The 22,071-nt window shown below is 56.6% G+C and overlaps 14 non-coding genes and 1 pseudogene across 14 annotated transcripts; all 15 read left to right on the forward strand.

The window, feature by feature from the left end:
- Positions 1-1,314: 1,314 nt before the first annotated feature.
- On the forward strand, positions 1,315-1,433 carry LOC143417429 (5S ribosomal RNA). The gene has a single exon (XR_013097650.1). It is a non-coding gene; the product is annotated as a 5S ribosomal RNA (ribosomal RNA).
- An 820-nt stretch (positions 1,434-2,253) lies between these two features.
- Positions 2,254-2,372, forward strand: LOC143417494 (5S ribosomal RNA). Its single transcript, XR_013097716.1, has one exon. It is a non-coding gene; the product is annotated as a 5S ribosomal RNA (ribosomal RNA).
- Positions 2,373-3,152: 780 nt separating this feature from the next.
- LOC143417381 (5S ribosomal RNA) lies at positions 3,153-3,271 on the forward strand. Its single transcript, XR_013097602.1, has one exon. It is a non-coding gene; the product is annotated as a 5S ribosomal RNA (ribosomal RNA).
- Positions 3,272-4,759: 1,488 nt separating this feature from the next.
- LOC143417240 (5S ribosomal RNA) lies at positions 4,760-4,878 on the forward strand. Its single transcript, XR_013097458.1, has one exon. It is a non-coding gene; the product is annotated as a 5S ribosomal RNA (ribosomal RNA).
- Positions 4,879-6,012: 1,134 nt separating this feature from the next.
- LOC143417966 (5S ribosomal RNA) lies at positions 6,013-6,131 on the forward strand. Its single transcript, XR_013098114.1, has one exon. It is a non-coding gene; the product is annotated as a 5S ribosomal RNA (ribosomal RNA).
- Positions 6,132-7,454: 1,323 nt separating this feature from the next.
- On the forward strand, positions 7,455-7,573 carry LOC143417846 (5S ribosomal RNA). Its single transcript, XR_013097993.1, has one exon. It is a non-coding gene; the product is annotated as a 5S ribosomal RNA (ribosomal RNA).
- Positions 7,574-8,513: 940 nt separating this feature from the next.
- Positions 8,514-8,632, forward strand: LOC143417422 (5S ribosomal RNA). The gene has a single exon (XR_013097643.1). It is a non-coding gene; the product is annotated as a 5S ribosomal RNA (ribosomal RNA).
- A 1,481-nt stretch (positions 8,633-10,113) lies between these two features.
- On the forward strand, positions 10,114-10,232 carry LOC143417348 (5S ribosomal RNA). Its single transcript, XR_013097569.1, has one exon. It is a non-coding gene; the product is annotated as a 5S ribosomal RNA (ribosomal RNA).
- A 1,370-nt stretch (positions 10,233-11,602) lies between these two features.
- Positions 11,603-11,721, forward strand: LOC143417502 (5S ribosomal RNA). The gene has a single exon (XR_013097724.1). It is a non-coding gene; the product is annotated as a 5S ribosomal RNA (ribosomal RNA).
- Positions 11,722-12,932: 1,211 nt separating this feature from the next.
- On the forward strand, positions 12,933-13,051 carry LOC143417538 (5S ribosomal RNA; annotated as a pseudogene).
- Positions 13,052-14,225: 1,174 nt separating this feature from the next.
- Positions 14,226-14,344, forward strand: LOC143417703 (5S ribosomal RNA). Its single transcript, XR_013097851.1, has one exon. It is a non-coding gene; the product is annotated as a 5S ribosomal RNA (ribosomal RNA).
- Positions 14,345-16,847: 2,503 nt separating this feature from the next.
- Positions 16,848-16,966, forward strand: LOC143417241 (5S ribosomal RNA). The gene has a single exon (XR_013097459.1). It is a non-coding gene; the product is annotated as a 5S ribosomal RNA (ribosomal RNA).
- A 1,173-nt stretch (positions 16,967-18,139) lies between these two features.
- LOC143417438 (5S ribosomal RNA) lies at positions 18,140-18,258 on the forward strand. The gene has a single exon (XR_013097659.1). It is a non-coding gene; the product is annotated as a 5S ribosomal RNA (ribosomal RNA).
- A 1,213-nt stretch (positions 18,259-19,471) lies between these two features.
- On the forward strand, positions 19,472-19,590 carry LOC143417402 (5S ribosomal RNA). The gene has a single exon (XR_013097623.1). It is a non-coding gene; the product is annotated as a 5S ribosomal RNA (ribosomal RNA).
- A 2,073-nt stretch (positions 19,591-21,663) lies between these two features.
- On the forward strand, positions 21,664-21,782 carry LOC143417705 (5S ribosomal RNA). Its single transcript, XR_013097853.1, has one exon. It is a non-coding gene; the product is annotated as a 5S ribosomal RNA (ribosomal RNA).
- Positions 21,783-22,071: the final 289 nt, after the last annotated feature.

Below are 22,071 nucleotides of genomic sequence, written 5' to 3' on the forward strand. Positions count from 1 at the left end.
ATTGCTTTTGGCTGTTTTCCAATGTCTTGTGCTGCTAGCTGATGCCACCTACACCACACCAGGGCCTGAGTGACCGGCTGGGGCCACTTACACCACATCAGGGCCTGTGGCTCTGGTTGAGGCCACTTACACCACACCAAGGCCTGTGGCTGCTGGCTGAGGCCACCTACACCACACCAGGGCCTTAGTTGCTATTGAGGCCAATTACACCACACCAGGGTCTGTGGCTCTTGCTCAGGCCACTTACACCACACCAGGGCCTGTGGCTGCTGGCTGAGGCCACTTACACCACACAAGGGCCTGTGGCTGCTGGCTGAGGCCACCTACACCACACCAGGGCCTGTGGCTGCTGGCTGAGACCACTTACACCACACCAGGGCCTGTGGCTCTTGCTCAGGCCACTTACACCACACCAGGGCCTGTGGCTCTGGCTGAGGCCACTTACACCACACCACGGCCTTATTTGCTTCTGAGGCCACTTACACCACACCAGGGCCTGTGGCTGCTGGCTGAGGCCACATACACCACACCAGGGCCTTAGTTGCTATTGAGGCCAATTACACCACACCAGGGCCTCTGGCACTGGCTGAGGCCACTTACACCACACCAGGGCCTGTGGCTGCTGGCTGAGGCCACTTACACCACACCAGGGCCTGTGGCTGCTGGATGAGGCGACTTACACCACACCAAGGCCTGTGGCTGCTGGCTGAGGCCACTTACACCACACCAGGGCCTTAGTTGCTATTGAGGCCACTTACACCACACCAGGGCCTGTGGCTGCTGGCTGTGGCCATGTACACCACACAAGGGCCTGTGGCTGCTGGCTGAGGCCACATACACCACACCAGGGCCTTAGTTGCTATTGAGGCCAATTACACCACACCAGGGCCTGTGGCACTGGCTGAGGCCACTTACACCACACCAGGGCCTGTGGCTGCTGGCTGAGGCCACTTACACCACACCAGGGCCTGTGGCTGCTGGCTGAGGCCACTTACACCACACCAGGGCCTGTGGCTCTTGCTCAGGCCACTCATATCACACCAGACCCTGTGCTTCTGGCCGAGGCCATCTTCACCAAACCAGGCCCTGTGCTGCTAGCTGTGGCCATGTACAACACACCAGGCCCTGTGCTGGTTCCAGAGGCCATCTTCAACAATCCAGGGCCTGTGCTGTTGGATAAATGCCAAACTGAGCCTTTGGGTTAGGGTATTATGCAAACATGCAGTTATGGTTATAGGATTGTCTTCGTAACTTCAGGTACTTGCCACCTAATCAGTTGAATCCATAAATTGAGACATTGTGCTGGGGCCAGCAGCTTACGGCCATACCACCCTGAGCACGCCCGACCTCGTCTGATCTAGGAAGCTAAGCAGGGCTGGGCTTGGTTAGTACTTGGATGGGAGACTTCCTGGGAATACCTGGTGCTGTAAGCCTTTCATTTTCATGTCATTGAACCGCTTTTGATCCAGAGAAGGGGTGTATTAAAAGACCAAAAGCAGCTGCCCATTAATGAGGGCACATTAACGACACTGCTTTTGGCTGTTTTCCAATGTCTTGTGCTGCTAGCTGATGCCACCTACACCACACCAGGGCCTGAGTGACCGGCTGGGGCCACTTACACCACATCAGGGCCTGTGGCTCTGGCTCAGGCCACTTACACCACACCAGGGCCTGTGGCTGCTGGCTGAGGCCACATACACAACACCAGGGCTTTAGTTGCTATTGAGGCCAATTACACCACACCAGGGTCTGTGACTCTTGCTCAGGCCACTTACACCACACCAGGGCCTGTGGCACTGGCTGAGGCCACTTACACCACACCAGGGCCTGTGGCTGCTGGCTGAGGCCACTTACACCACACCAGGGCCTGTGGCTGCTGGCTGAGGGCACTTACACCACACCAGTGCCTGTGGCTTCTGGCTGAGGCCACTTACACCACACCAGGGCCTGTGGCTCTTGCTCAGGCCACTCACATCACACCAGGCCCTGCGCTTCTGGCCGAGGCCATCTTCACCAAACCAGGCCCTGTGCTGCTAGCTGTGGCCATGTACAACACACCAGGCCCTGTGCTGGTTCCTGAGGCCATCTTCAACAATCCAGGGCCTGTGCTGTTAGATAAATGCTAAACTGAGCCTTTGGGTTAGGGTATTATGCAAACATGCAGGTATGGTTAAAGGATTGTCTTCGTAACTTCAGGTACTTGCCACCTAATCAGTTGAATCCATAAATTGAGACATTGTGCTGGGGCCAGCAGCTTACGGCCATACCACCCTGAGCACGCCCGACCTAGTCTGATCTCGGAAGCTAAGCAGGGCTGGGCTTGGTTAGTACTTGGATGGGAGACTGCCTGGGAATACCTGGTACTGTAAGCCTTTCATTTTCATGTCATTGAACCGCTTTTGATCCAGAGAAGGGGTGTATTAAAAGACCAAAAGCAGCTGCCCATTAATGAGGGCACATTAACGACACTGCTTTTGGCTGTTTTCCAATGTCTTGTGCTGCTAGCTGATGCCACCTACACCACACCAGGGCCTGAGTGACCGGCTGGGGCCACTTACACCACATCAGGGCCTGTGGCTCTGGCTCAGGCCACTTACACCACACCAGGGCCTGTGGCTGCTGGCTGAGGCCACATACACAACACCAGGGCTTTAGTTGCTATTGAGGCCAATTACACCACACCAGGGTCTGTGACTCTTGCTCAGGCCACTTACACCACACCAGGGCCTGTGGCACTGGCTGAGGCCACTTACACCACACCAGGGCCTGTGGCTGCTGGCTGAGGCCACTTACACCACACCAGTGCCTGTGGCTTCTGGCTGAGGCCACTTACACCACACCAGGGCCTGTGGCTCTTGCTCAGGCCACTCACATCACACCAGGCCCTGCGCTTCTGGCCGAGGCCATCTTCACCAAACCAGGCCCTGTGCTGCTAGCTGTGGCCATGTACAACACACCAGGCCCTGTGCTGGTTCCTGAGGCCATCTTCAACAATCCAGGGCCTGTGCTGTTAGATAAATGCTAAACTGAGCCTTTGGGTTAGGGTATTATGCAAACATGCAGGTATGGTTAAAGGATTGTCTTCGTAACTTCAGGTACTTGCCACCTAATCAGTTGAATCCATAAATTGAGACATTGTGCTGGGGCCAGCAGCTTACGGCCATACCACCCTGAGCACGCCCGACCTCGTCTGATCTCGGAAGCTAAGCAGGGCTGGGCTTGTTTAGTACTTGGATGGGAGACTGCCTGGGAATACCTGGTACTGTAAGCCTTTCATTTTCATGTCATTGAACCGCTTTTGATCCAGAGAAGGGGTGTATTAAAAGACCAAAAGCAGCTGCCCATTAATGAGGGCACATTAACGACATTGCTTTTGGCTCTTTTCCAATGTCTTGTGCTGCTAGCTGATGCCACCTACACCACACCAGGGCCTGTGGCTGCTGGCTGAGGCCACTTACACCACACCAGGGCCTGTGGCTGCTGGCTGAGGCCACTTACACCACACCAGGGCCTGTGGCTGCTGGCTGAGGCCACCTACACCACACCAGGGCCTTTGTTGCTATTGAGGCCAATTACACCACACCAGGGTCTGTGGCTCTTGGTCAGGCCACTTACACCACACCAGGGCCTGTGGCTGCTGGCTGAGGCCACTTACACCACATCAGGGCATTAGCTGCTATTGAGGCCACTTACACCACACCAGGGCCTGTGGCTGCTGGCTGAGGCCACCTACACCACACCAGGGCATTAGTTGCTATTGAGGCCAATTACACCACACCAGGGTCTGTGGCTCTTGCTCAGGCCACTTACACCACACCAGGGCCTGTGGCACTGGCTGAGGCCACTTACACCACACCAGGGCCTGTGGCTGCTGGCTGAGGCCACTTACACCACACCAGGGCCTGTGGCTGCTGGCTGAGGCCACTTACACCACACCAGGGCCTGTGGCTGCTGGCTGAGGCCACCTACACCACACCAGGGCCTTTGTTGCTATTGAGGCCAATTACACCACACCAGGGTCTGTGGCTCTTGGTCAGGCCACTTACACCACACCAGGGCCTGTGGCTGCTGGCTGAGGCCACTTACACCACATCAGGGCATTAGCTGCTATTGAGGCCACTTACACCACACCAGGGCCTGTGGCTGCTGGCTGAGGCCACCTACACCACACCAGGGCATTAGTTGCTATTGAGGCCAATTACACCACACCAGGGTCTGTGGCTCTTGCTCAGGCCACTTACACCACACCAGGGCCTGTGGCACTGGCTGAGGCCACTTACACCACACCAGGGCCTGTGGCTGCTGGCTGAGGCCACTTACACCACACCAGGGCCTGTGGCTGCTGGCTGAGGCCACTTACACCACACCAGGGCCTGTGGCTGCTGGCTGAGGCCACTTACACCACACCAGTGCCTGTGGCTTCTGGCTGAGGCCACTTACACCACACCAGGGCCTGTGGCTCTTGCTCAGGCCACTCATATCACACCAGACCCTGTGCTTCTGGCCGAGGCCATCTTCACCAAACCTGGCCCTGTGCTGCTTGCTGTGACCATGTACAACACACCAGGCCCTGTGCTGGTTGCAGAGGCCATGTTCAACAATCCAGGGCCTGTGCTGTTAGATAAATGCCAAACTGAGCCTTTGGGTTAGGGTATTATGCAAACATGCAGGTATGGTTATAGGATTGTCTTCGTAACTTCAGGTACTTGCCACCTAATCAGTTGAATCCATAAATTGAGACATTGTGCTGGGGCCAGCAGCTTACGGCCATACCACCCTGAGCACGCCCGACCTCGTCTGATCTCGGAAGCTAAGCAGGGCTGGGCTTGGTTAGTACTTGGATGGGAGACTGCCTGGGAATACCTGGTACTGTAAGCCTTTCATTTTCATGTCATTGAACCGCTTTTGATCCAGAGAAGGGGTGTATTAAAAGACCAAAAGCAGCTGCCCATTAATGAGGGCACATTAACGACATTGCTTTTGGCTGTTTTCCAATGTCTTGTGCTGCTAGCTGATGCCACCTACACCACACCAGGGACTGAGTGACCGGCTGGGGTCACTTACACCACATCAGGGCCTGTGGCTGCTGGCTGAGGCCACTTACACCACACCAGGGCCTGTGGCTGCTGGCTGAGGCCACTTACACCACACCAGGGCATTAGTTGCTATTGAGGCCAATTACACCACACCAGGGTCTGTGACTCTTGCTCAGGCCACTTACACCACACCAGGGCCTGTGGCACTGGCTGAGGCCACTTACACCACACCAGGGCCTGAGGCTGCTGGCTGAGGCCACTTACACCACACCAGGGCCTGTGGCTGCTGGCTGAGGCCACTTACACCACACCAGGGCCTGTGGCTGCTGGCTGAGGCCACTTACACCACACCAGTGCCTGTGGCTTCTGGCTGAGGCGACTTACACCACACCAAGGCCTGTGGCTGCTGGCTGAGGCCACTTACACCACACCAGGGCTTTAGTTGCTATTGAGGCCACTTACACCACACCAGGGCCTGTGGCTCCTGGCTGAGGCCACATACACCACACCAGGGCCTTATTTGCTTCTGAGGCCACTTACACCACACCAGGGCCTGTGGCTGCTGGCTGAGGCCACATACACCACACCAGGGCCTTAGTTGCTATTGAGGCCAATTACACCACACCAGGGCCTGTGGCTCTTGCTCAGGCCACTTACTCCACACCAGGGCCTGTGGCTCTTGCTCAGGCCACTCATATCACACCAGACCCTGTGCTTCTGGCCAAGGCCATCTTCACCAAACCAGGCCCTGTGCTGCTAGCTGTGGCCATGTACAACACACCAGGCCCTGTTCTGGTTCCTGAGGCCATCTTCAACAATCCAGGGCCTGTGCTGTTGGATAAATGATAAACTGAGCCTTTGGGTTAGGGTATTATGCAAACATGCAGGTATGGTTATAGGATTGTCTTCGTAACTTCAGGTACTTGCCACCTAATCAGTTGAATCCATAAATTGAGACATTGTGCTGGGGCCAGCAGCTTACGGCCATACCACCCTGAGCACGCCCGACCTCGTCTGATCTCGGAAGCTAAGCAGGGCTGGGCTTGGTTAGTACTTGGATGGGAGACTTCCTTGGAATACCTGGTGCTGTAAGCCTTTCATTTTCATGTCATTGAACCGCTTTTGATCCAGAGAAGGTGTGTATTAAAAGACCAAAAGCAGCTGCCCATTAATGAGGGCACATTAACGACATTGCTTTTGGCTGTTTTCCAATGTCTTGTGCTGCTAGCTGATGCCACCTACACCACACCAGGGCCTGAGTGACCGGCTGGGGCCACTTACACCACATCAGGGCCTGTGGCTCTGGCTGAGGCCACTTACACCACACCAGGGCCTGTGGCTGCTGGCTGAGGCCACTTACACCACACCAGGGCCTGTGGCTGCTGGCTGAGGCCACCTACACCACACCAGGGCCTTAGTTGCTATTGAGGCCAATTACACCACACCAGGGTCTGTGGCTCTTGCTCAGGCCACTTACACCACACCAGGGCCTGTGGCTGCTGGCTGAGGCCACTTACACCACACCAGGGCCTGTGGCTGCTGGCTGAGGCCACTTACACCACACCAGGGCCTGTGGCTGCTGGCTGAGGCCACTTACACCACACAAGGGCCTGTGGCTGCTGGCTGAGGCCACCTACACCACACCAGGGCCTGTGGCTTCTGGCTGAGGCCACTTACACCACACCAGGGCCTGTGGCTCTTGCTCAGGCCACTCATATCACACCAGACCCTGTGCTTCTGGCCAAGGCCATCTTCACCAAACCTGGCCCAGTGCTGCTTGCTGTGGCCATGTACAACACACCAGGCCTTGTGCTGCTGGCTGAGGCCACTTACACCACACCAGGGCCTTAGTTGCTATTGAGGCCACTTACACCACACCAGGGCCTTATTTGCTTCTGAGGCCACTTACACCACACCAGGGCCTGTGGCTGCTGGCTGAGGCCACATACACAACACCAGGGCCTTAGTTGCTATTGAGGCCAATTACACCACACCAGGGCCTGTGGCACTGGCTGAGGCCACTTACACCACACCAGGGCCTGTGGCTTCTGGCTGAGGCCACTTACACCACACAAGGGCCTGTGGCTGCTGGCTGAGGCCACCTACACCACACCAGGGCCTGTGGCTCTTGCTCAGGCCACTCATATCACACCAGACCCTGTGCTTCTGGCCGAGACCATCTTCACCAAACCTGGCCCTGTGCTGCTTGCTGTGGCCATGTACAACACACCAGGCCCTGTGCTGGTTCCAGAGGCCATCTTCAACAATCCAGGGCCTGTGCTGTTAGATAAATGCCAAACTGAGCCTAGGGTATTATGCAAACATGCAGGTATGGTTATAGGATTGTCTTCGTAACTTCAGGTACTTGCCACCTAATCAGTTGAATCCATAAATTGAGACATTGTGCTGGGGCCAGCAGCTTACGGCCATACCACCCTGAGCACGCCCGACCTCATCTGATCTCGGAAGCTAAGCAGGGCTGGGCTTGGTTAGTACTTGGATGGGAGACTTCCTTGGAATACCTGGTGCTGTAAGCCTTTCATTTTCATGTCATTGAACCGCTTTTGATCCAGAGAAGGGGTGTATTAAAAGACCAAAAGCAGCTGCCCATTGATGAGGGCACATTAACGACATTGCTTTTGGCTGTTTTCCAATGTCTTGTGCTGCTAGCTGATGCCACCTACACCACACCAGGGCCTGAGTGACCGGCTGGGGCCACTTACACCACATCAGGGCCTGTGGCTCTGGCTGAGGCCACTTACACCACACCAGGGCCTGTGGCTGCTGGCTGAGGCCACTTACACCACACCAGGGCCTGTGGCTGCTGGCTGAGGCCACCTACACCACACCAGGGCCTTAGTTGCTATTGAGGCCAATTACACCACACCAGGGTCTGTGGCTCTTGCTCAGGCCACTTACACCACACCAGGGCCTGTGGCTGCTGGCTGAGGCCACTTACACCACACCAGGGCCTGTGGCTGCTGGCTGAGGCCACTTACACCACACAAGGGCCTGTGGCTGCTGGCTGAGGCCACTTACACCACACCAGGGCCTGTGGCTGCTGGCTGAGGCCACTTACACCACACCAGGGCCTGTGGCTGCTGGCTGAGGCCACATACACCACACCAGGGCCTGTGGCTCTTGCTCAGGCCACCTACACCACACCAGGGCCTGTGGCTCTTGCTCAGGCCACTCATATCACACCAGGCCCTGTGCTTCTGGCCGAGGCCATCTTCACCAAACCAGGCCCTGTGCTGCTAGCTGTGGCCATGTACAACACACCAGGCCCTGTTCTGGTTCCTGAGGCCATCTTCAACAATCCAGGGCCTGTGCTGTTGGATAAATGCTAAACTGAGCCTTTGGGTTAGGGTATTATGCAAACATGCAGGTATGGTTATAGGATTGTCTTCGTAACTTCAGGTACTTGCCACCTAATCAGTTGAATCCATAAATTGAGACATTGTGCTATGGCCAGCAGCTTACGGCCATACCACCCTGAGCATGCCCGACCACGTCTGATCTCGGAAGCTAAGCAGGGCTGGGCTTGGTTAGTACTTGGATGGGAGACTTCCTTGGAATACCTGGTGCTGTAAGCCTTTCATTTTCATGTCATTGAACCGCTTTTGATCCAGAGAAGGGGTGTATTAAAAGACCAAAAGCAGCTGCCCATTAATGAGGGCACATTAACGACATTGCTTTTGGCTCTTTTCCAATGTCTTGTGCTGCTAGCTGATGCCACCTACACCACACCAGGGCCTGAGTGACCGGCTGGGGCCACTTACACCACATCAGGGCCTGTGGCTCTGGCTGAGGCCACTTACACCACACCAGGGCCTGTATTTGCTGGATGAGGCGACTTACACCACACCAAGGCCTGTGGCTGCTGGCTGAGGCCACCTACACCACACCAGGGCCTGAGTGACCGGCTGCGGCCACTTACACCACATCAGGGCCTGTGGCTGCTGGCTGAGGCCACTTACACCACACCAGGGCATTAGTTGCTATTGAGGCCAATTACACCACACCAGGGCCTGTGGCTCTGGCTGAGGCCACTTACACCACACCAGGGCCTTAGTTGCTATTGAGGCCACTTACACCACACCAGGGCCTGTGGCTGCTGGATGAGGCGACTTACACCACACCAAGGCCTGTGGCTGCTGGCTGAGGCCACTTACACCACACCAGGGCCTTAGTTGCTATTGAGGCCACTTACACCACACCAGGGCCTGTGGCTGCTGGCTGAGGCCACATACAACACACCACGGCCTTATTTGCTTCTGAGGCCACTTACACCACACCAGGGCCTGTGGCTGCTGGCTGAGGCCACTTACACCACACCAGGGCCTGTGGCTGCTGGCTGAGGCCACCTACACCACACCAGGGCCTTAGTTGCTATTGAGGCCAATTACCCCACACCAGGGTCTGTGGCTCTTGCTCAGGCCACTTACACCACACCAGAGCCTGTGGCTGCTGGCTGAGGCCACTTACACCACACCAGGGCATTAGTTGCTATTGAGGCCAATTACACCACACCAGGGTCTGTGGCTCTTGCTCAGGCCACTTACACCACACCAGGGCCTGTGGCACTGGCTGAGGCCACTTACACCACACCAGGGCCTGTGGCTCTGGCTGAGGCCACTTACACCACACCAGGGCCTTAGTTGCTATTGAGGCCACTTACACCACACCATGGCCTGTGGCTCTGGCTGAGGCCACTTACACCACACCAGGGCCTTAGTTGCTATTGAGGCCAATTACACCACACCAGGGCCTGTGGCTCTTGCTCAGGCCACTCATATCACACCAGGGCCTGTGCTTCTGGCCGAGGCCATCTTCACCAAACCAGGCCCTGTGCTGCTAGCTGTGGCCATGTACAACACACCAGGCCCTGTTCTGGTTCCTGAGGCCATCTTCAACAATCCAGGGCCTGTGCTGTTAGATAAATGCTAAACTGAGCCTTTGGGTTAGGGTATTATGCAAACATGCAGGTATGGTTATAGGATTGTCTTCGTAACTTCAGGTACTTGCCACCTAATTACTTGAATCCATAAATTGAGACATTGTGCTGGAGCCAGCAGCTTACGGCCATACCACCCTGAGCACGCCTGACCTCGTCTGATCTCGGAAGCTAAGCAGGGCTGGGCTTGGTTAGTACTTGGATGGGAGACTTCCTTGGAATACCTGGTGCTGTAAGCCTTTCATTTTCATGTCATTGAACCGCTTTTGATCCAGAGAAGGGGTGTATTAAAAGACCAAAAGCAGCTGCCCATTAATGAGGGCACATTAACGACATTGCTTTTGGCTGTTTTCCAATGTCTTGTGCTGCTAGCTGATGCCACCTACACCACACCAGGGCCTGAGTGACCGGCTGGGGCCACTTACACCACATCAGGGCCTGTGGCTCTGGTTGAGGCCACTTACACCACACCAAGGCCTGTGGCTGCTGGCTGAGGCCACCTACACCACACCAGGGCCTTAGTTGCTATTGAGGCCAATTACACCACACCAGGGTCTGTGGCTCTTGCTCAGGCGACTTACACCACACCAGGGCCTGTGGCTGCTGGCTGAGGCCACTTACACCACACAAGGGCCTGTGGCTGCTGGCTGAGGCCACCTACACCACACCAGGGCCTGTGGCTGCTGGCTGAGACCACTTACACCACACCAGGGCCTGTGGCTCTTGCTCAGGCCACTTACACCACACCAGGGCCTGTGGCTCTGGCTGAGGCCACTTACACCACACCACGGCCTTATTTGCTTCTGAGGCCACTTACACCACACCAGGGCCTGTGGCTGCTGGCTGAGGCCACATACACCACACCAGGGCCTTAGTTGCTATTGAGGCCAATTACACCACACCAGGGCCTCTGGCACTGGCTGAGGCCACTTACACCACACCAGGGCCTGTGGCTGCTGGCTGAGGCCACTTACACCACACCAGGGCCTGTGGCTGCTGGATGAGGCGACTTACACCACACCAAGGCCTGTGGCTGCTGGCTGAGGCCACTTACACCACACCAGGGCCTTAGTTGCTATTGAGGCCACTTACACCACACCAGGGCCTGTGGCTGCTGGCTGTGGCCATGTACACCACACAAGGGCCTGTGGCTGCTGGCTGAGGCCACATACACCACACCAGGGCCTTAGTTGCTATTGAGGCCAATTACACCACACCAGGGCCTGTGGCACTGGCTGAGGCCACTTACACCACACCAGGGCCTGTGGCTGCTGGCTGAGGCCACTTACACCACACCAGGGCCTGTGGCTGCTGGCTGAGGCCACTTACACCACACCAGGGCCTGTGGCTCTTGCTCAGGCCACTCATATCACACCAGACCCTGTGCTTCTGGCCGAGGCCATCTTCACCCAACCAGGCCCTGTGCTGGTTCCAGAGGCCATCTTCAACAATCCAGGGCCTGTGCTGTTGGATAAATGCCAAACTGAGCCTTTGGGTTAGGGTATTATGCAAACATGCAGTTATGGTTATAGGATTGTCTTCGTAACTTCAGGTACTTGCCACCTAATCAGTTGAATCCATAAATTGAGACATTGTGCTGGGGCCAGCAGCTTACGGCCATACCACCCTGAGCACGCCCGACCTCGTCTGATCTCGGAAGCTAAGCAGGGCTGGGCTTGGTTAGTACTTGGATTGGAGACTGCCTGGGAATACTTCGTGCTGTAAGCCTTTCTTTTTCATGTCATTGAACCGCTTTTGATCCAGAGAAGGGGTGTATTAAAAGACCAAAAGCAGCTGCCCATTAATGAGGGCACATTAACGACATTGCTTTTGGCTCTTTTCGAATGTCTTGTGCTGCTAGCTGATGCCACCTACACCACACCAGGGCCTGAGTGACCGGCTGGGGCCACTTACACCACATCAGGGCCTGTGGCTCTGGCTGAGGCCACTTACACCACACCAGGGCCTGTGGCTGCTGGCTGAGGCCACCTACACCACACCAGGGCCTTAGTTGCTATTGAGGCCAATTACACCACACCAGGGTCTGTAGCTCTTGCTCAGGCCACTTACACCACACCAGGGCCTGTGGCTGCTGGCTGAGGCCACTTACACCACACCAGGGCCTGTGGCTGCTGGCTGAGGCCACTTACACCACACCAGGGCCTGTGGCTGCTGGCTGAGGCCACTTACACCACACAAGGGCCTGTGGCTGCTGGCTGAGGCCACCTACACCACACCAGGGCCTGTGGCTTCTGGCTGAGGCCACTTACACCACACCAGGGCCTGTGGCTCTTGCTCAGGCCACTCATATCACACCAGACCCTGTGCTTCTGGCCAAGGCCATCTTCACCAAACCTGGCCCAGTGCTGCTTGCTGTGGCCATGTACAAGACACAAGGCCCTGTGCTGCTGGCTGAGGCCACTTACACCACACCAGGGCCTTATTTACTTCTGAGGCCACTTACACCACACCAGGGCCTGTGGCTGCTGGCTGAGGCCACATACACAACACCAGGGCCTTAGTTGCTATTGAGGCCAATTACACCACACCAGGGCCTGTGGCACTGGCTGAGGCCACTTACACCACACCAGGGCCTGTGGCTGCTGGCTGAGGCCACTTACACCACACCAGGGCCTGTGGCTCTTGCTCAGGCCACTCATATAACACCAGACCCTGCGCTTCTGGCCGAGGCCATCTTCACCAAACCTGGCCCTGTGCTGCTTGCTGTGGCCATGTACAACACACCAGGCCCTGTGCTGGTTCCAGAGGCCATCTTCAACAATCCAGGGCCTGTGCTGTTAGATAAATGCCAAACTGAGCCTTTGGGTTAGGGTATTATGCAAACATGCAGGTATGGTTATAGGATTGTCTTCGTAACTTCAGGTATTGCCACCTAATCAGTTGAATCCATAAATTGAGACATTGTGCTGGGGCCAGCAGCTTACGGCCATACCACCCTGAGCACGCCCAACCTCGTCTGATGTCGGAAGCTAAGCAGGGCTGGGCTTGGTTAGTACTTGGATGGGAGACTGCCTGGGAATACCTGGTGCTGTAAGCCTTTCATTTTCATGTCATTGAACCGCTTTTGATCCAGAGAAGGGGTGTATTAAAAGACCAAAAGCAGCTGCCCATTAATGAGGGCACATTAACGACATTGCTTTTGGCTGTTTTCCAATGTCTTGTGCTGCTAGCTGATGCCACCTACACCACACCAGGGCCTGAGTGACCGGCTGGGGCCACTTACACCACATCAGGGCCTGTGGCTGCTGGCTGAGGCCACTTACACCACACCAGGGCCTTAGTTGCTATTGAGGCCAATTACACCACACCAGGGTCTGTGGCTCTTGCTCAGGCCACTTACACCACACCAGGGCCTGTGGCTGCTGGCTGAGGCCACATACACCACACCAGGGCCTTAGTTGCTATTGAGGCCAATTACACCACACCAGGGCCTGTGGCACTGGCTGAGGCCACTTACACCACACCAGGGCCTGTGGCTGCTGGCTGAGGCCACTTACACCACACCAGGGCCTGTGGCTGCTGGATGAGGCGACTTACACCACACCAGGGCCTGTGGCTGCTGGATGAGGCGACTTACACCACACCAAGGCCTGTGGCTGCTGGCTGAGGCCACTTACACCACACCAGGGCCTTAGTTGCTATTGAGGCCACTTACACCACACCAGGGCCTGTGGCTGCTGGCTGTGGCCATGTACACCACACCAGGGCCTGTGGCTGCTGGCTGAGGCCACATACACCACACCAGGGCCTTAGTTGCTATTGAGGCCAATTACACCACACCAGGGCCTGTGGCACTGGCTGAGGCCACTTACACCACACCAGGGCCTGTGGCTGCTGGCTGAGGCCACTTACACCACACCAGGGCCTGTGGCTGCTGGCTGAGGCCACTTACACCACACCAGGGCCTGTGGCTCTGGCTCAGGCCACTCATATCACACCAGACCCTGTGCTTCTGGCCGAGGCCATCTTCACCCAACCAGGCCCTGTGCTGCTAGCTGTGGCCATGTACAACACACCAGGCCCTGTGCTGGTTCCAGAGGCCATCTTCAACAATCCAGGGCCTGTGCTGTTGGATAAATGCCAAACTGAGCCTTTGGGTTAGGGTATTATGCAAACATGCAGTTATGGTTATAGGATTGTCTTCGTAACTTCAGGTACTTGCCACCTAATCACTTGAATCCATAAATTGAGACATTGTGCTGGGGCCAGCAGCTTACGGCCATACCACCCTGAGCACGCCCGACCTCGTCTGATCTCGGAAGCTAAGCAGGGCTGGGCTTGGTTAGTACTTGGATGGGAGACTGCCTGGGAATACCTGGTGCTGTAAGCCTTTAATTTTCATGTCATTGAAATGCTTTTGATCCAGAGAAGGGGTGTATTAAAAGACCAAAAGCAGCTGCCCATTAATGAGGGCACATTAACGACACTGCTTTTGGCTGTTTTCCAATGTCTTGTGCTGCTAGCTGATGCCACCTACACCACACCAGGGCCTGAGTGACCGGCTGGGGCCACTTACACCACATCAGGGCCTGTGGCTCTGGCTGAGGCCACTTACACCACACCAGGGCCTGTGGCTGCTGGCTGAGGCCACTAACACCACACCAGGGCCTTAGTTGCTATTGAGGCCAATTACACCACACCAGGGTCTGTGGCTCTTGCTCAGGCCACTTACACCACACCAGGGCCTGTGGCTGCTGGCTGAGGCCACTAACACCACACCAGGGCCTTAGTTGCTATTGAGGCCAATTACACCACACCAGGGTCTGTGGCTCTTGCTCAGGCCACTTACACCACACCAGGGCCTGTGGCTGCTGGCTGAGGCCACTTACACCACACAAGGGCCTGTGGCTGCTGGCTGAGGCCACCTACACCACACCAGGGCCAGTGGCTTCTGGCTGAGGCCACTTACACCACACCAGTGACTGTGGCTTCTGACTGAGGCCACTTACACCACACCAGGGCCTGTGGCTGCTGGCTGAGGCCACCTACACCACACCAGGGCCTTAGTTGCTATTGAGGCCAATTACACCACACCAGGGTCTGTGGCTCTTGCTCAGGCCACTTACACCACACCAGGGCCTGTGGCTGCTGGCTGAGGCCACTTACACCACACCAGGGCATTAGTTGCTATTGAGGCCAATTACACCACACCAGGGTCTGTTGCTCTTGCTCAGGCCACTTACACCACACCAGGGCCTGTGGCACTGGCTGAGGCCACTTACACCACACCAGGGCCTGTGGCTCTGGCTGAGGCCACTTACACCACACCAGGGCCTTAGTTGCTATTGAGGCCACTTACACCACACCAGGGCCTGTGGCTCTGGCTGAGGCCACTTACACCACACCACGGCCTTATTTGCTTCTGAGGCCACTTACACCACACCAGGGCCTGTGGCTGCTGGCTGAGGCCACATACACCACACCAGGGCCTTAGTTGCTATTGAGGCCAATTACACCACACCAGGGTCTGTGGCTCTTGCTCAGGCCACTTACACCACACCAGGGCCTGTGGCTGCTGGCTGAGGCCACTTACACCACACCAGGGCCTGTGGCTGCTGGCTGAGACCACTTACACCACACCAGGGCCTGTGGCTCTTGCTCAGGCCACTTACACCACACCAGGGCCTTAGTTGCTATTGAGGCCACTTACACCACACAAGGGCCTGTGGCTGCTGGCTGAGGCCACATACACCACACCAGGGCCTTAGTTGCTATTGAGGCCAATTACACCACACCAGGGCCTGTGGCACTGGCTGAGGCCACTTACACCACACCAGGGCCTGTGGCTGCTGGCTGAGGCCACTTACACCACACCAGGGCCTGTGGCTGCTGGCTGAGGCCACTTACACCACACCAGGGCCTGTGGCTGCTGGCTGAGGCCACCTACACCACACCAGGGCCTTAGTTGCTATTGAGGCCAATTACACCACACCAGGGTCTGTAGCTCTTGCTCAGGCCACTTACACCACACCAGGGCCTGTGGCTGCTGGCTGAGGCCACTTACACCACACCAGGGCCTGTGGCTGCTGGCTGAGGCCACTTACACCACACCAGGGCCTGTGGCACTGGCTGAGGCCACTTACACCACACAAGGGCCTGTGGCTGCTGGCTGAGGCCACTTACACCACACCAGTGCCTGTGGCTTCTGGCTCAGGCCACTTACACCACACCAGGGCCTGTGGCTCTTGCTCAGGCCACTCATATCACACCAGACCCTGTGCTTCTGGCCAAGGCCATCTTCACCAAACCTGGCCCAGTGCTGCTTGCTGTGGCCATGTACAAGACACAAGGCCCTGTGCTGCTGGCTGAGGCCACTTACACCACACCAGGGCCTTATTTACTTCTGAGGCCACTTACACCACACCAGGGCCTGTGGCTGCTGGCTGAGGCCACATACACAACACCAGGGCCTTAGTTGCTATTGAGGCCAATTACACCACACCAGGGCCTGTGGCACTGGCTGAGGCCACTTACACCACACCAGGGCCTGTGGCTGCTGGCTGAGGCCACTTACACCACACCAGGGCCTGTGGCTCTTGCTCAGGCCACTCATATCACACCTGACCCTGCGCTTCTGGCCGAGGCCATCTTCACCAAACCTGGCCCTGTGCTGCTTGCTGTGGCCATGTACAACACACCAGGCCCTGTGCTGGTTCCAGAGGCCATCTTCAACAATCCAGGGCCTGTGCTGTTAGATAAATGCCAAACTGAGCCTTTGGGTTAGGGTATTATGCAAACATGCAGGTATGGTTAAAGGATTGTCTTCGTAACTTCAGGTACTTTCCACCTAATCACTTGAATCCATAAATTGAGACATTGTGCTGAGGCCAGCAGCTTACGGCCATACCACCCTGAGCACGCCCGACCTCGTCTGATCTCGGAAGCTAAGCAGGGCTGGGCTTGGTTAGTACTTGGATGGGAGACTGCCTGGGAATACCTGGTACTGTAAGCCTTTCATTTTCATGTCATTGAACCGCTTTTGATCCAGAGAAGGGGTGTATTAAAAGACCAAAAGCAGCTGCCCATTAATGAGGGCACATTAACGACATTGCTTTTGGCTGTTTTCCAATGTCTTGTGCTGCTAGCTGATGCCACCTACACCACACCAGGGACTGAGTGACCGGCTGGGGCCACTTACACCACATCAGGGCCTGTGGCTGCTGGCTGAGGCCACTTACACCACACCAGGGCCTGTGGCTGCTGGCTGAGGCCACTTACACCACACCAGGGCCTGTGGCTGCTGGCTGAGGCCACCTACACCACACCAGGGCCTTAGTTGCTATTGAGGCCAATTACACCACACCAGGGTCTGTGGCTCTTGGTCAGGCCACTTACACCACACCAGGGCCTGTGGCTGCTGGCTGAGGCCACTTACACCACATCAGGGCATTAGTTGCTATTGAGGCCACTTACACCACACCAGGGCCTGTGGCTGCTGGCTGAGGCCACCTACACCACACCAGGGCATTAGTTGCTATTGAGGCCAATTACACCACACCAGGGTCTGTGGCTCTTGCTCAGGCCACTTACACCACACCAGGGCCTGTGGCACTGGCTGAGGCCACTTACACCACACCAGGGCCTGTGGCTGCTGGCTGTGGCCATGTACACCACACCAGGGCCTGTGGCTGCTGGCTGAGGCCACATACACCACACCAGGGCCTTAGTTGCTATTGAGGCCAATTACACCACACCAGGGCCTGTGGCACTGGCTGAGGCCACTTACACCACACCAGGGCCTGTGGCTGCTGGCTGAGGCCACTTACACCACACCAGGGCCTGTGGCTGCTGGCTGAGGCCACTTACACCACACCAGGGCCTGTGGCTCTGGCTCAGGCCACTCATATCACACCAGACCCTGTGCTTCTGGCCGAGGCCATCTTCACCAAACCAGGCCCTGTGCTGCTAGCTGTGGCCATGTACAACACACCAGGCCCTGTTCTGGTTCCTGAGGCCATCTTCAACAATCCAGGGCCTGTGCTGTTGGATAAATGCTAAACTGAGCCTTTGGGTTAGGGTATTATGCAAACATGCAGGTATGGTTATAGGATTGTCTTCGTAACTTCAGGTACTTGCCACCTAATCACTTGAATCCATAAATTGAGACATTGTGCTGGGGCCAGCAGCTTACGGCCATACCACCCTGAGCACGCCCGACCTCGTCTGATCTCGGAAGCTAAGCAGGGCTGGGCTTGGTTAGTACTTGGATGGGAGACTTCCTTGGAATACCTGGTGCTGTAAGACTTTCATTTTCATGTCATTGAACCGCTTTTGATCCAGAGAAGGGGTGTATTAAAAGACCAAAAGCAGCTGCCCATTAATGAGGGCACATTAACGACATTGCTTTTGGCTCTTTTCCAATGTCTTGTGCTGCTAGCTGATGCCACCTACACCACACCAGGGCCTGAGTGACCGGCTGGGGCCACTTACACCACATCAGGGCCTGTGGCTCTGGCTGAGGCCACTTACACCACACCAGGGCCTGTGGCTGCTGGCTGAGGCCACCTACACCACACCAGGGCCTTAGTTGCTATTGAGGCCAATTACACCACACCAGGGTCTGTAGCTCTTGCTCAGGCCACTTACACCACACCAGGGCCTGTGGCTGCTGGCTGAGGCCACTTACACCACACCAGGGCCTGTGGCTGCTGGCTGAGGCCACTTACACCACACCAGGGCCTGTGGCTGCTGGCTGAGGCCACTTACACCACACAAGGGCCTGTGGCTGCTGGCTGAGGCCACCTACACCACACCAGGGCCTGTGGCTTCTGGCTGAGGCCACTTACACCACACCAGGGCCTGTGGCTCTTGCTCAGGCCACTCATATCACACCAGACCCTGTGCTTCTGGCCAAGGCCATCTTCACCAAACCTGGGCCTGTGGCTTCTTGCTGTGGCCATGTACAAGACACAAGGCCCTGTGCTGCTGGCTGAGGCCACTTACACCACACCAGGGCCTTATTTACTTCTGAGGCCACTTACACCACACCAGGGCCTGTGGCTGCTGGCTGAGGCCACATACACAACACCAGGGCCTTAGTTCCTATTGAGGCCAATTACACCACACCAGGGCCTGTGGCACTGGCTGAGGCCACTTACACCACACCAGGGCCTGTGGCTGCTGGCTGAGGCCACTTACACCACACCAGGGCCTGTGGCTCTTGCTCAGGCCACTCATATCACACCAGACCCTGCGCTTCTGGCCGAGGCCATCTTCACCAAACCTGGCCCTGTGCTGCTTGCTGTGGCCATGTACAACACACCAGGCCCTGTGCTGGTTCCAGAGGCCATCTTCAACAATCCAGGGCCTGTGCTGTTAGATAAATGCCAAACTGAGCCTTTGGGTTAGGGTATTATGCAAACATGCAGGTATGGTTATAGGATTGTCTTCGTAACTTCAGGTACTTGCCACCTAATCAGTTGAATCCATAAATTGAGACATTGTGCTGGGGCCAGCAGCTTACGGCCATACCACCCTGAGCACGCCCGACCTCGTCTGATGTCGGAAGCTAAGCAGGGCTGGGCTTGGTTAGTACTTGGATGGGAGACTGCCTGGGAATACCTGGTGCTGTAAGCCTTTCATTTTCATGTCATTGAACCGCTTTTGATCCAGAGAAGGGGTGTATTAAAAGACCAAAAGCAGCTGCCCATTAATGAGGGCACATTAACGACATTGCTTTTGGCTGTTTTCCAATGTCTTGTGCTGCTAGCTGATGCCACCTACACCACACCAGGGCCTGAGTGACCGGCTGGGGCCACTTACACCACATCAGGGCCTGTGGCTCTGGCTGAGGCCACTTACACCACACCAGGGCCTGTGGCTGCTGGCTGAGGCCACTTACACCACACCAGGGCCTTAGTTGCTATTGAGGCCAATTACACCACACCAGGGTCTGTGGCTCTTGCTCAGGCCACTTACACCACACCAGGGCCTGTGGCTGCTGGCTGAGGCCACTTACACCACACCAGGGCCTGTGGCTGCTGGCTGAGGCCACTTACACCACACAAGGGCCTGTGGCTGCTGGCTGAGGCCACCTACACCACACCAGGGCCTGTGGCTTCTGGCTGAGGCCACTTACACCACACCAGTGACTGTGGCTTCTGACTGAGGCCACTTACACCACACCAGGGCCTGTGGCTGCTGGCTGAGGCCACCTACACCACACCAGGGCCTTAGTTGCTATTGAGGCCAATTACACCACACCAGGGTCTGTGGCTCTTGCTCAGGCCACTTACACCACACCAGGGCCTGTGGCTGCTGGCTGAGGCCACTTACACCACACCAGGGCATTAGTTGCTATTGAGGCCAATTACACCACACCAGGGTCTGTGGCTCTTGCTCAGGCCACTTACACCACACCAGGGCCTGTGGCACTGGCTGAGGCCACTTACACCACACCAGGGCCTGTGGCTCTGGCTGAGGCCACTTACACCACACCAGGGCCTTACTTGCTATTGAGGCCACTTACACCACACCAGGGCCTGTGGCTCTGGCTGAGGCCACTTACACCACACCAGGGCCTTACTTGCTATTGAGGCCAATTACACCACACCAGGGTCTGTGGCTCTTGCTCAGGCCACTTACACCACACCAGGGCCTGTGGCACTGGCTGAGGCCACTTACACCACACCAGGGCCTGTGGCTCTGGCTGAGGCCACTTACACCACACCAGGGCCTGTGGCACTGGCTGAGGCCACTTACACCACACCAGGGCCTGTGGCTCTGGCTGAGGCCACTTACACCACACCACGGCCTTATTTGCTTCTGAGGCCACTTACACCACACCAGGGCCTGTGGCTGCTGGCTGAGGCCACATACACCACACCAGGGCCTTAGTTGCTATTGAGGCCAATTACACCACACCAGGGCCTGTGGCACTGGCTGAGGCCACTTACACCACACCAGGGCCTGTGGCTGCTGGCTGAGGCCACTTACACCACACCAGGGCCTGTGGCTGCTGGATGAGGCGACTTACACCACACCAGGGCCTGTGGCTGCTGGATGAGGCGACTTACAACACACCAAGGCCTGTGGCTGCTGGCTGAGGCCACTTACACCACACCAGGGCCTTAGTTGCTATTGAGGCCACTTACACCACACCAGGGCCTGTGGCTGCTGGCTGTGGCCATGTACACCACACCAGGGCCTGTGGCTGCTGGCTGAGGCCACATACACCACACCAGGGCCTTAGTTGCTATTGAGGCCAATTACACCACACCAGGGCCTGTGGCACTGGCTGAGGCCACTTACACCACACCAGGGCCTGTGGCTGCTGGCTGAGGCCACTTACACCACACCAGGGCCTGTGGCTGCTGGCTGAGGCCACTTACACCACACCAGGGCCTGTGGCTCTGGCTCAGGCCACTCATATCACACCAGACCCTGTGCTTCTGGCCGAGGCCATCTTCACCCAACCAGGCCCTGTGCTGCTAGCTGTGGCCATGTACAACACACCAGGCCCTGTGCTGGTTCCAGAGGCCATCTTCAACAATCCAGGGCCTGTGCTGTTGGATAAATGCCAAACTGAGCCTTTGGGTTAGGGTATTATGCAAACATGCAGTTATGGTTATAGGATTGTCTTCGTAACTTCAGGTACTTGCCACCTAATCACTTGAATCCATAAATTGAGACATTGTGCTGGGGCCAGCAGCTTACGGCCATACCACCCTGAGCACGCCCGACCTCGTCTGATCTCGGAAGCTAAGCAGGGCTGGGCTTGGTTAGTACTTGGATGGGAGACTGCCTGGGAATACCTGGTGCTGTAAGCCTTTAATTTTCATGTCATTGAACTGCTTTTGATCCAGAGAAGGGGAGTATTAAAAGACCAAAAGCAGCTGCCCATTAATGAGGGCACATTAACGACACTGCTTTTGGCTGTTTTCCAATGTCTTGTGCTGCTAGCTGATGCCACCTACACCACACCAGGGCCTGAGTGACCGGCTGGGGCCACTTACACCACATCAGGGCCTGTGGCTCTGGCTGAGGCCACTTACACCACACCAGGGCCTGTGGCTGCTGGATGAGGCGACTTACACCACACCAAGGCCTGTGGCTGCT

The sequence above is a fragment of the Maylandia zebra genome, linkage group LG3 (assembly GCF_041146795.1).
Source record: "Maylandia zebra isolate NMK-2024a linkage group LG3, Mzebra_GT3a, whole genome shotgun sequence".
In the NCBI taxonomy this organism is placed as follows: Eukaryota; Metazoa; Chordata; class Actinopteri; order Cichliformes; family Cichlidae; genus Maylandia; species Maylandia zebra.